At 32.5% G+C, this 11,823-nt stretch overlaps 1 protein-coding gene across 7 annotated transcripts in view; it reads right to left on the bottom strand.

The window, feature by feature from the left end:
• The window catches only part of LOC150079830 (homeodomain-interacting protein kinase 2-like), a 264,858-nt gene extending 253,333 nt beyond the window's left edge, over positions 1 to 11,525 (bottom strand). For 2 of the 7 annotated variants that reach the window (XM_090383658.1, XM_090383655.1), the window contains exon 1: positions 11,215 to 11,525. The gene's annotated coding sequence lies outside the window, so the exon portion shown is untranslated. Of the gene's footprint in view, positions 1 to 3,343; positions 3,614 to 10,836; positions 10,919 to 11,214 lie in introns of those variants that run through there. The other 5 variants (XM_090383654.1, XM_090383656.1, XM_090383659.1 and 2 more) reach the window with 5 other exon arrangements.
• Positions 11,526 to 11,823: the final 298 nt, after the last annotated feature.

Here is an 11,823-nt window from a genome sequence, read left to right on the forward strand (position 1 = left end):
ACGGAGGCAAGTACATGCTATTTATTATTCTGAGCCACCAAGATTTCAACATAGAGGTTGATATAAAAGGTTTGCCTGCAGATTGTATGTGAGTTCCCAGCAACTTTATTCATTCCCCTCAGTGTCCAAAATTCTACCAAGAGGCATCTGTTGATATACATATAGGGAGCAGAAGACTATATCACTGCGGCATACATGGCAAAAGGTAAAAGACAAAGCTGGATATATTTCATGAAGACAACGTTAATGCAAATACCTACATGTTCCTGCTGGATCATTCACTGGAATGCAAAAGTCTTCTCCTTTGTGTCTGCAAACTGGTTTTGAAAAAAATTAGGCCTATATTCCAGGTAAGCCCCAGGTCAGAATGAGATCCCACCTACTAAACCTGGTCACTGATATAAGCTTCCATGTTAACCTTCCATTATTCTTCTTTTTGTGAATACCAGGTGTGCAGACTTGTTCTAATGGAGTTCAAGGGCTATTTCTCAAGCTTCAGAATAGTCATATTTACAACTCTGTTTAAGGATTGGGTGCCTACTATTTTTCCATAGTAATGGCCTATGGATTCCTTCCTTCAATTCAGAGAACAATTAAACATGTGCTATACTATCAAAGGCTTTGCTGAAATCTAAATATACAATGTCAAAATTATTTTTTGCATCCAATTCCTTTGTGTCAACCTCGTGGTATCTGACCAGATTCATGAGGCAAATCTCCCATTAATAAACCCAATGCTGCGATTATTTTATGGCTCCATTCCAGTCAAGATGATCTTCCATTACATCTTTAACTATTGATTCCATTATTTTACTTGGCACAAAGGTTAAACTTACAGGTCTAGAGTTACCCACTGAACCACCCTTGTGAATAGAAATTACCATTGCATATCTCCAATCTGCAGGTAATTCTCCTAAATCTAAAGATGTATCCAAGGCTTTACTGACTAAGCGTTAAAATATGAGTCAACGTTTAACTAACTCTTTTGCAGCTTCTTTTAATACAATTGGATAGATTCCATCAGCCCCAGATGCTTTGTTCACTTTTAGCTGAAACTAAAATTTCCCTTCTACCTTACTTTCTGTTATTACAAAATCATTTAACTCCCAATTGGCATTAGATAGACTTCTGCTATCCTCATCTCTAAAAACTTCTTCACACTTGAATGCAGATGCAGTATATTTATTCAGTTAACCAGCAATCTGTATTGGATACGGAATCATAGTTGCCATTTCATATGAAGTAGACCAGTGTGATTCATCCCTTTCCTTCTAACATTAACATGAAAAAAGAATTTCTTGCTGCAAAACTTTGTGCAATTAGTGAAAAACTTACAACCTCATGAGTAGCTTGATTACAATTTATAATTCCAAGCATTTTTCTTCTATGCCACTAAGCTCATGAGTTCATCTGGCATCCATTTTTGTAAAAATCTTGAATCTTTTAGTTAGTATAAAATCAGTATTATACTTATTATGGCAATGAAAATTACCTGTCACTTCCCATCTGGCATTATTTACATTTTTTAACACCAGCTGGTCGCACTAAAAAAATTTTTTAAATCTCTTGAGTCCATTATAATCACCTTTGCAAAAACAAATCCATTCCCTTTACACTTGACAGCAGTCATTTCTTTTAATAAATCCCACATTACTGTGCTATTATCACTGACACTTAGATGTTCCTTTCCTTAAAGATTTTTAATACATGATGAATCGCTGCTGATAACTACATCAAGAATATTGATACAGTCATCAGCTTTCTCTTGTTGTCTCCCTAATGCGTTGGTGTAGAAAGCAGTTGGTGCAAAGCTACTGAGTAAGCCACAAACGCATCCATTCTAATTACCAGCTGGAAAGTTAAACTCCCCCATGATATGGCACTCTAATTTGCTGGCCCAGTGTATTTGTCCATATAGTTATTCATTATACTCAGTCATTTGGCCTATAACAGACTAACTCTCATTTTCAATTCCTATGTTTATGATACATCACACTGACTCAGTATTACACTGGTAACCTGCATCTACTAGTTGCACTGTTTTAGAATTGGTGCTTCTATGCCAAAAGCATTGCTCCTCTCCACCTTCCCATGGAGTCTGTCCTTTCCGTACATATTATAATCACCATATTTGAATTCTGCATCCCTAACATCAGTTGACACCATGTTTCCATTAAACCTATAATGTCAGCATTTGGTGACTTAATCAAAACTTCAAACTTATCGAATTTATTTACTATGCTCCTAAGAATCAGTGTATAAATATTTAGATGTGTGCCTCTTTGTGCTTTTAGCAACTCTTAACAGTACATGTAACTGCTAACCTTGTAATTTTTCCCATCCTGCTTTTCAGGCTGCTGAATGTCAAAAAAGAAGCAATGCAAGAATCAATCCCACCTCTGGTTAAGGTTGTCATAAATTATTAATCTGCAAAACTTAATGGTGAATGGAAAAATTTTCCTCCAGGAGCTTTGTGGAAATCACCTCTTAAGAAGCCCCCTCCTCTCTCCCTCTCAAAGTTGTTGTCAGTCTTGCTATTTTGCATTAAAGTGGTGCCAAATAAACAGGATTGCTATTCTTCTCTCCCAATAGCTTGGCTACTTTTTCAAATCTGATCATAATACATGTGCTAATTACTAAAATCATTATGTTATTGTTGTTATTATTATTTACACAGCACATTAACATACAACCATATTGCATCGGCATGCAATATGGCCTTATATTAATACACAGACATATTGTATTATGTCCATATAAGCATGCATTTACAGGCTGAGTTGTATGTTGTGTAGGCAAAAACCTATAGTTTTTTCAGCCTGCACAACATACAAATAACTCACAGGAGAAAACCCTATTTCCTCTGCATGTGACCAACTAACTACAGCCCAAATTGAAAAGGCCTTTAAGAATACTCCAGTCATCAATAGGAATCAAACCAAGACTGCTCAAAACAACTGATAAGTGCCAAAAACACTATACTGTCACACAGAGAACAATGAAATACATTATTCCTCACTCCAAAGTCTTTTCAATTATCTAAACCTTGGTTTCCTAAAACATACACTAAGATTGTTGCATCAAGAAGCAAGTATATTGTAAATGATTCTCATCCAAATTTCTAATTTCTTCTGCATAAATTAAAGCTGACAAAATTATTAAAAACTTCAAAGTTGACCTTAAGAAGTCCAAGTACAGAAAACTTGCCTCTTGTCCAAATGGTAACTAAGCTTTCTGGTATTCTGCTAATGCATTAGTTGCAACTTCCCTCTATTCTTATTTTCACCTCTTTTACATTTGATGGTTCTATTGCATCTTCATCTAAAAGAAAAAAGTGGCCTACCTGCATCTCACTTTTCCTGTAACTCATGTAGTCACATCTGTAAATCCTGTTCTACCAAGAAGTTAGAAGAATCCCAAATAATCTTGACACCAGCATGTCTTCTGGTCCTGATATCCTTTCTTCACTTATTCTTAAATGCTGTGTTACAGAACGAACTCTGAATTTTTCTGTTCTCATGTAAATTAATCCATATCCATCCAGCTGACTGTAAGAAGGGAGACAAATTTCTGCCATCCAATTGGCATCCTGTTGGACTTTCTGCAATCCTTTCTAAAGGAATTAAGAAGTCCATTATATATATATATATATATAAATTCATTTTATTGCCAAATAAAAAGAATACAAACTAGTTATACTAGTACAATTACTTAGAGGAGTTTACAAACAACAGAGAAACAAAAATTGAAAAGTCATTAAGAAGAGTTTACACAGAGTCCTTAAAGTCATGAAAGCACAGAGGTCCCTGCAGCAATTAAATTCAATAAATCCTAATCTTTGATGTCAAATTATACAGCAACATCACAAGATTAAAAGTGATGAACTTCCACAAATCCTATCCTTAGTAACAATACAATAGACAGAATACATTTCTCAAAAATATATGTTGTTAATTAAATTATTAATAGTAAATGGATAATAGAATGATAGTAGATGGCTCTTTCTTCAAACTTATCAAAGTTGGAGGATGCTTTCTGTTGTACATAAATGACTTTCTACCACAAACTAGAAATTCTATCCTCAGTTTTTGAAGATAAAAGTCACAACATCCTGCTATCCAAATGTTGCACATATATCTACACTAGTTCCTGATGGGCAAATCATTCTCCAATGGGATTGTAAGTGGGTGGGGAGGACAGAGAAAACATAATTTTGTCTTACTTCCTATAAGAAAGAATCTGTTGCAACAATAATACACATCTATACCATCAGCACCCAGAATTTTGACAAGGGCACTTTTACTTTACTTCAATTACCTTTTCCTTCCAAATTTTTCTTTGCATAAGCATATCAGAATTATACATATGAAATATTCACTTCTGCATCCAGAAAACTGGATTTCTCTTTCACACCTAGAGTTAAATTTTTCTGAAAAACTACTCTGCCACATTAAATTAATACAAAGTATACATGCCATAATGATAACGATCGTGTCCTGAAGGAGGAGAACATCTGGAAAAAATGTGACAATTTCTGCAAGGTAACACAATGCGTCTGATCATGTAAAAATCTGTGGGGCCCTTAACACATTACTTCAGCAGATTAAAAAAGACCAAATAAATTTGTTTACTTTATTTTTTTCAAATAAATTTTACTATTATTTCAAAAAACTGTAGTGTGTAATGGACTTATGAACAAGGCAATAAAACTTGCACCTACAACTCTGAAAATATGCAAGTGCAGAATAACAATTAAATATTATATTTCATTGAATTTCTAACATTACCTAATAATATCATACCAAATGTGAATTCATATACACTGTTAGGAAATGAGAGAAACTGAATCTTTAAGCAGATAAGAAATTACACAAGTTTTCAGTCGACAAAAAATTAATAGAAATTGGAAAAATCCTACATCTTTGAAAGAGACTAGTTAACTATAGCACCAAGAAAAGCCTTTATAAATTGACCTTTATAAAAAGGAGTTTACAAGCTAAAGAATACAAGCACATGTGTTAGGAATTATGGCCCTGAAGTAAAAAGCCTTAAAATTGGCTAGCAAATGGCACATGCCCATACACTAAAACACCTTTCTCTTCAAGATTAAATTAAACACTGGATTGCCATTTGTTTCAGTTCACTGCTAAGTCTATAAACATGTACTATCAGAAGCAATTCTCTTTAATGGAGATCCTTATCCCAAAATCCATGACCCACTTGATGATATATGTATGAATATCTACAAGGCATGCACGTGTGTGTATATGCTCACACTCACTGTACATTTATTTAGATATAATTCTACATTTGAGCCCATGTGACTGCTAAATATGGTAATATTCTTGTATTTTCTATCTTGTACTTTCCTCTGACCCTATTACGCTATCTATCCTAGAATATAAACAGAAAATTTATTTATTTTGTAGAATGTTCAACCATAATAGCAGACTAATCTCTAAAGCATAAGCAACAGCCACAAAACTGCTTGAAAAGTGTATGGCCTTTATAAAATACTACATTTGAAAAAATATTTACAACTAATATTTCATGGTATTTAGATTGTATTGAGAATGCTAAACATTTTTTTGCAAAATGAAATCACAGAAATAAAATATATTAATAACTGATATAAATTTTTTAAAGAAACGTATAGAAATATATATGTTAAATTTATGTTATATATCTGCAAAATGAGAAAGTAAACAACACTTTGTACACATAATAAGTACCAAGAATCACAAGTCCTCTCCCCAGATTGCATATCTCTTTCTAATGGACAATACACTTGCCTCAACAAAATATGTGAATAGGCTTTACTTTTTATCTTCATTTATTTATATTGAAATTTACTTATCATGCAGCTGCCTTTAATATGCCCTAAACACACAAGCAAATCTTAATATTAATGAATCTTAAATCTAACTTAGTCTTTCTGAACATAATCTTAAAACATAAATCATGACATTAACAAAAATAAAATTAGCCCCTTTCTTGTTAGTGTTTTTTTTTTCATATAATCTCAATTTGTCACAGTTTAAAAAAAATTACTATTTGATTTTTTATTTAAGAAAAAACAAAGATGTGTTAAAATGAGATCAAAATGCCTATCTAAAAGGGACAAAACAATTCTTCTTAGTGTTTTGATAATCACACAACATTTAAAACATTAAACTTGCAGAATGTGCAGATTTGTGAATCTGTTATAACTGCATTGTTTACACAAATATTCAAGAAAGTGTTTGCATAGCAAAAGGAAAACTAAGGTCAGCTGTCTGGTGTCTCAAAAACAGAACCCATGTGAAATACAAAAATATATTTAAAAAATAAATAGCAAAAATAAAATTTAAAAAATAGTATGTGATGTATGTTTCCATGTAATTCAAAGTTACTGTGCTTCTGTCATTAAGAATTTAATAGGAAAATAATTCTGTCAGTGAGAATGTAACAGGAAGAAATACCAGCAACTTAAATACTTTTTCCCTCTTCTTCTATAGAATAAATGTTTAAACAATAAGTGGAATAAATTAAGTGGAAACTTAACTTTGGAAAAAGGTGTAACACACCAATTTAAGATTCTACCTCACGAATGTGTATGTGGGACAGCATCTTATGTGTGCATGCACACATGCAGTCATTGTTCATTCTCTGAAGGAAACCACTTTTTACATTTTTATGTAGAAAAGGAATCACTGTGGGAACTAGATGCTATAGGGCTAAAGCCACAGCTATAATCCTTGGTATCCACCCCAAAGAAAAATCCTAGCAGCACCACATAAGAAATAATAACTAACAGTTAATTCTGACATGCTGCAGTTTTCATGAAACAAAATTTCAAAAATATAAAACTTTTATACCTAATACTTCTAATCAACCGCATAATAAACTATATTAAAATTGTCTAGGTCCTGTTGCAGTTCCACTGATCCAGCAATGGTATTAAAAAGTGAAACACATATGGCAAGAAAATAAAGTACTTTATGATCACTTCCTTAACTGAATGATCATTAAAAATTTACACGTTTCTGTTTTAAATAGACACAAATAGAATTTTAAACATATTTTTCAATGATTCCCATTAACTCTGCATTGAAAATATTTTTATAAAATTAAATTGAACATGTAAAAGCTACTTAAATGGTTTAATCTCAACATTTCAAGTGGACATTATTACCAGAAAGATTACAACCAACAAGACAATAAAATAATAAAGATAAAATTTTCATTTTTTTCTCCTGTTTTTTTCTTCTTGTAATCCCAGCCAGCCTTTGGCAACTCTGCTGCATCATATGTGAAACCAATCATGCAAATGAAAGCCAATCAGTGCAGTGGTGTTTATGAGTTGTGGAAATAAAAAAAATCCAGGACTGGTGCAAAATAAAAAGAACACAAAGTGAAGGAGCTCAAAGGTAGCTTTATTTTTATTTAACATAATGACCACCTGACTAAATGCACTTATTACACCATTCTAAAAGTTTCTGAAAAGAGTCAATGAAAGTGTCCAAAGAGATGATATTCAATTCGGTGGCTATGTCTTTCTTTATGTCCTCAACATCCTGAAATCTTCCTTTGAGGGTGGTTTTCACCTTGGGAAAAAAGAAGTTCACTGGCTAGATCGGGAGAGTAGGGTGGATGGTTACTCTATACAATGCCATGTTTCATCAGAAATGTCTTCAAAACAAGTGCAGAATGGGCGAGAGAACTGTTGTGTAACAAGAATCAGCTGCCTTTCCCTTGAAATTTCAGCCTCACCCAGGAAACGTGCTTTGAAGCACCTGTATAAAGAATGCAGCATTGACTATCTCCCCTTCAGGTTCAAATTCCTTGTGAATCAAACTTGTTAGTCAAAAAACATGATCAGCATTATCGTCATCGTGGATTTCTTTAACGAAACGTTTTGGGTCTTGGTGACGATTTTGAAGTCCACTGCATGCTCTAACACTGTCTCTGGGTCATACTGAAACACCTAACGCTGATCTCCAGTGATAATACACTTGAAGAAAGTAGGACTGTTCTGACAATTCTGGACGAAGTCTTTGCACAATGACACTCTTCATTGCTTATGCTCATCCATGTGGCTGTGCAGCACAAATTTTGCACAGACCTTCCTTTTCCCTAAATCTTTGTGCAGAATTTGGTAAATCATCTCCTTATTCATATCAAACTCATCAGCCATCATTCTGAGGGTCAAATAACGATCTCTTTCCACAATTTTCCAAACTTTTGCAACTCTGTCCTCATTTCAAGAGGTTGACAGATGCCCACTTCTTGGGTCATTGCACTCATCCTCATGTCTGTCTTTGAATCACTTATACCATTCAGACACACTGGTATGACTTCATGTTTGTTTTTTTTTTTTTTTTTGTTAGTTGTTGGTGCATCGGCTTCTGTGGCCATAATGCACCTCCCAAGGTTTTGCACTACTCTGATCCAAGCCCGAGGCAGGATTCAAACCTGAGACCTTTGGGTTGCCAGGCAGGCACTTTACCCACCCGGCTAGCCCAGTCGGCCATGTTTCATTACCATAAACAATTTTTAAAATTCCATACATTTCTATTGCAAATTTTCCCAGTTTAAGGCAAAATTTTATATCATTTGTTACTCCATTGCAAAATGTGACATGGAACATTAATACCACTAACAAAACTGGTTGTTACATGGAACTTGTCAGCCTACTGGATAATCTCCCTCCAACAGATGGTAGTCCATCTGTTGGAGGAAGTTTAAACTACAACATGCCATTTTTGTTTATTTTTAAACTCATCGAATGTGACAACAACACCAGTCCAGGAACTTCATTGCCACACCTCATATGTATCATAAAGTAACACTGGGTTGTGCTGCTTAAAGATATATCAGATATCTCTTCTTCTTTTTTTTTGCTTGCACAATGTTAGATGATGTGTTTATTTCTTTGTGCATTTACAATATAAATCTAGTTTTATCCAGAAGACAGCCAGTAATAATATATTTGCAAGACTATGATTACAGCTGTTTAAAATTTTTTCCCTCCTTCAGTTTAATTTTAAAAATTAATTTTCAATGCAGAGCTACTGCAAATCAATGACAATATGGTATCCTGCATTATGAGTTATAAAGACTATATATCTAATAAGCAGTATTATGTTTAAGGGATCAGAGGATATATGGCAAAAAAAAAATTAATTTTTCTGTCTGTTTAAAAGAGATCGAGTTGTAAATTAAAAACAATTTAAAAATGTGAAGAAAAATGTGTGTTTAACAATAACTCATGCAAAACAAAAATCAGTAAAACAAAAGTAGTTCTATATGTCCGATATTGTGGTGATAAAAGCAGAGTTAAAATAATATTTTACTATATATGCAGTCCCTAAGTATGGCTTTCTATTAGGTCTTTAAAACTGTTTATTTAATAAATAAACAATTAATCGAATAAACACATTTTAATATAGATAATTATTTCATCAATAATTTAGTTGTGTAATTATCATAAAGATAAATATCTGTTTGAGAACTCTCTGACTACAGTTCACTTTCATCAATTCTGTCAATTAGTAAATAAGCTACATAATATGTATTCTACATAATATAAAGCAATATATTTAATACAAAATTTAATATTCTTGGGAAATTTGTATATATATATAGCCTACTTGTTTGTTTTTTCCCCCACAAATATAAGAAATCATTTAGTTTCATGATGGAGATGCTACTAAACGCTATGCAAGCCGGCCTGCTTAATTTGCGGAAGAATCTGCAACTCTAGGAAATCTGTTAATCAACTTTTCAATTATTTTTTTCCATCATATGCTTTTTTCTAATGGACAACTGAAAACATGCATCCCTATCATTCATTATATCATAATCCTTAACATTTTGGCTGGATGCAGTTTCTCATTCCTATTAATATAAATAATCAAGAACATAGAAATTAAGTTTGTACAATCCAAGACTAAAAAATTAAAATTGAATATATGTTTCCTCTATTTTTAACATAATGAAGCCTTTGAATAAATTCTATTTCACAAATAAATAGATCTTCATGTAAATATCACACAAAACTAAAACTACAGATTAGTCAAGTCAGTGATCTATATATACAACGGTACCACTGCTGACTTGTAGGGTATTTAATTAATTATCAAATTTAAAAATTACTTATGCCATGAAAAATTTACAAAATGCTACACAGCAGCTTTGTATTTTTCATTAACATGATTTCATTTCAATTCTTCATCTGACTAATTCACCTCACCTTTTTATTTTTAAAGAGTAAATGCAAGACAGTGAAGTCAATTCTTTTAATACACACTGATCCACTTTTAATTGGACATTTGACTTTTTCCTTTAAATCATTGTTCAGATTTCATAACATAAATCCAATTCTTCCAATTTTCGATACAGATCCCGTTTTTGGGGCAGGGAAAGAGTAACTTTATGATGATTTTGGTTCACGCCTTTCTTCTTAACTGCAGTATGTTAAGCATTCATTTTTTAATGACATTATTATTTCTATGACGTATCTAATCACATCCTATTCCTTATCCAAATATGATTATTTTGTAAACCCCGAAACCTCCTTAGAATATGACTATAATCCATATAGCTGTTTTAAAATTGACAGAAAATGAAACTTTAATTAAAAACAAAACGTTCCCTATATGCGATTCTCGATTGTTAACTAGAACACTATCCACCCTTTTCTCTTAGGTTCAGAAATATGGTGGTGAATTAATAAATCTATAATTCTTATAACCAAAGTAGGTATCTCACTTATTAGAAAACTGAAATAAAAGATCGCAATACAATAGTAATATAATAATATAATTCAAAAAAGTCATAATAATAATGCTTTACCTATACCTCTATTAGCAGCTGATCAAGTATCCGTCTCAAACGATACGACGCCCTTAGCAGATTAAGATAGTATGTTGGCTGAAATAACCTTTAAAAACATAATTTATTCCTGAACTCCATCAGATTAAACAAGATCACGTTATTAATACATATTCCCAAAAAATAATTAAAACTTATATCTAAATAACCAACAATACTACTGAAAGTATATTATATATAAAGATTACGGAACTGTTTAGGGATAAACTAGTATATCGACTAAGTCATCAAAAACGTACACTCGTCCTGTAATGCTACTTTTCAACGATTATCACTTACTGAACCTCACAAAGTATATATTTATCTTACAAAAATAATAAAATAAAAAGAAAAATATACTTTTCTTGTATCTTCTCTTTAAATCCACTCTTCCTTACAAACAAAGGGCATCGGCTCTGTGAACCGGTATAATAATATAAACTAAGAAATCATGAAAATGCCAATGTTAAAGATGCTCGTCCGCGTCCACGCCCTTGGCAAGATGGCTAGTTTTGTGATTTTATATATTATACACATCAGGATTTATTTTACTCTTTCAGCAAAGACACACATTACGACAGAAATTTAATAGTACGCCTTCATCGACAACAAAGTTTGCCTTAACCCGTAACTGTACACTATGAAGAGCATATTTTTCCTCGGTACCAGAAGGTAGGAATTCCCCATATTTATCAATTGAAATCAGCCCGTTATATCCCTATTAAATACGTGTTTATTTTCCTAATAATTATTTGAACTTTCGAATCGATTCAAAATGTATAATAAAACGGTAAAAGGATTTTTGTAATAATATTGGAATATGTTTTAATTGTTTTAGAAATTAGCATGTATTTTAATGGAAATTGTTAAAACTTTAGCTGGAAATAATGTATTCGCAAAAATATGGGTTTGTTCAAAAACCGAAGTGCCAAAGAAATAACATAAATTAAGTATTTATTCCCTTTTGTG

The sequence above is a fragment of the Mastigoproctus giganteus genome, chromosome 10 (genome assembly GCF_048544385.1).
Source record: "Mastigoproctus giganteus isolate SK-2022 chromosome 10, ASM4854438v1, whole genome shotgun sequence".
Lineage (NCBI taxonomy): Eukaryota > Metazoa > Arthropoda > Arachnida > Uropygi > Thelyphonidae > Mastigoproctus > Mastigoproctus giganteus.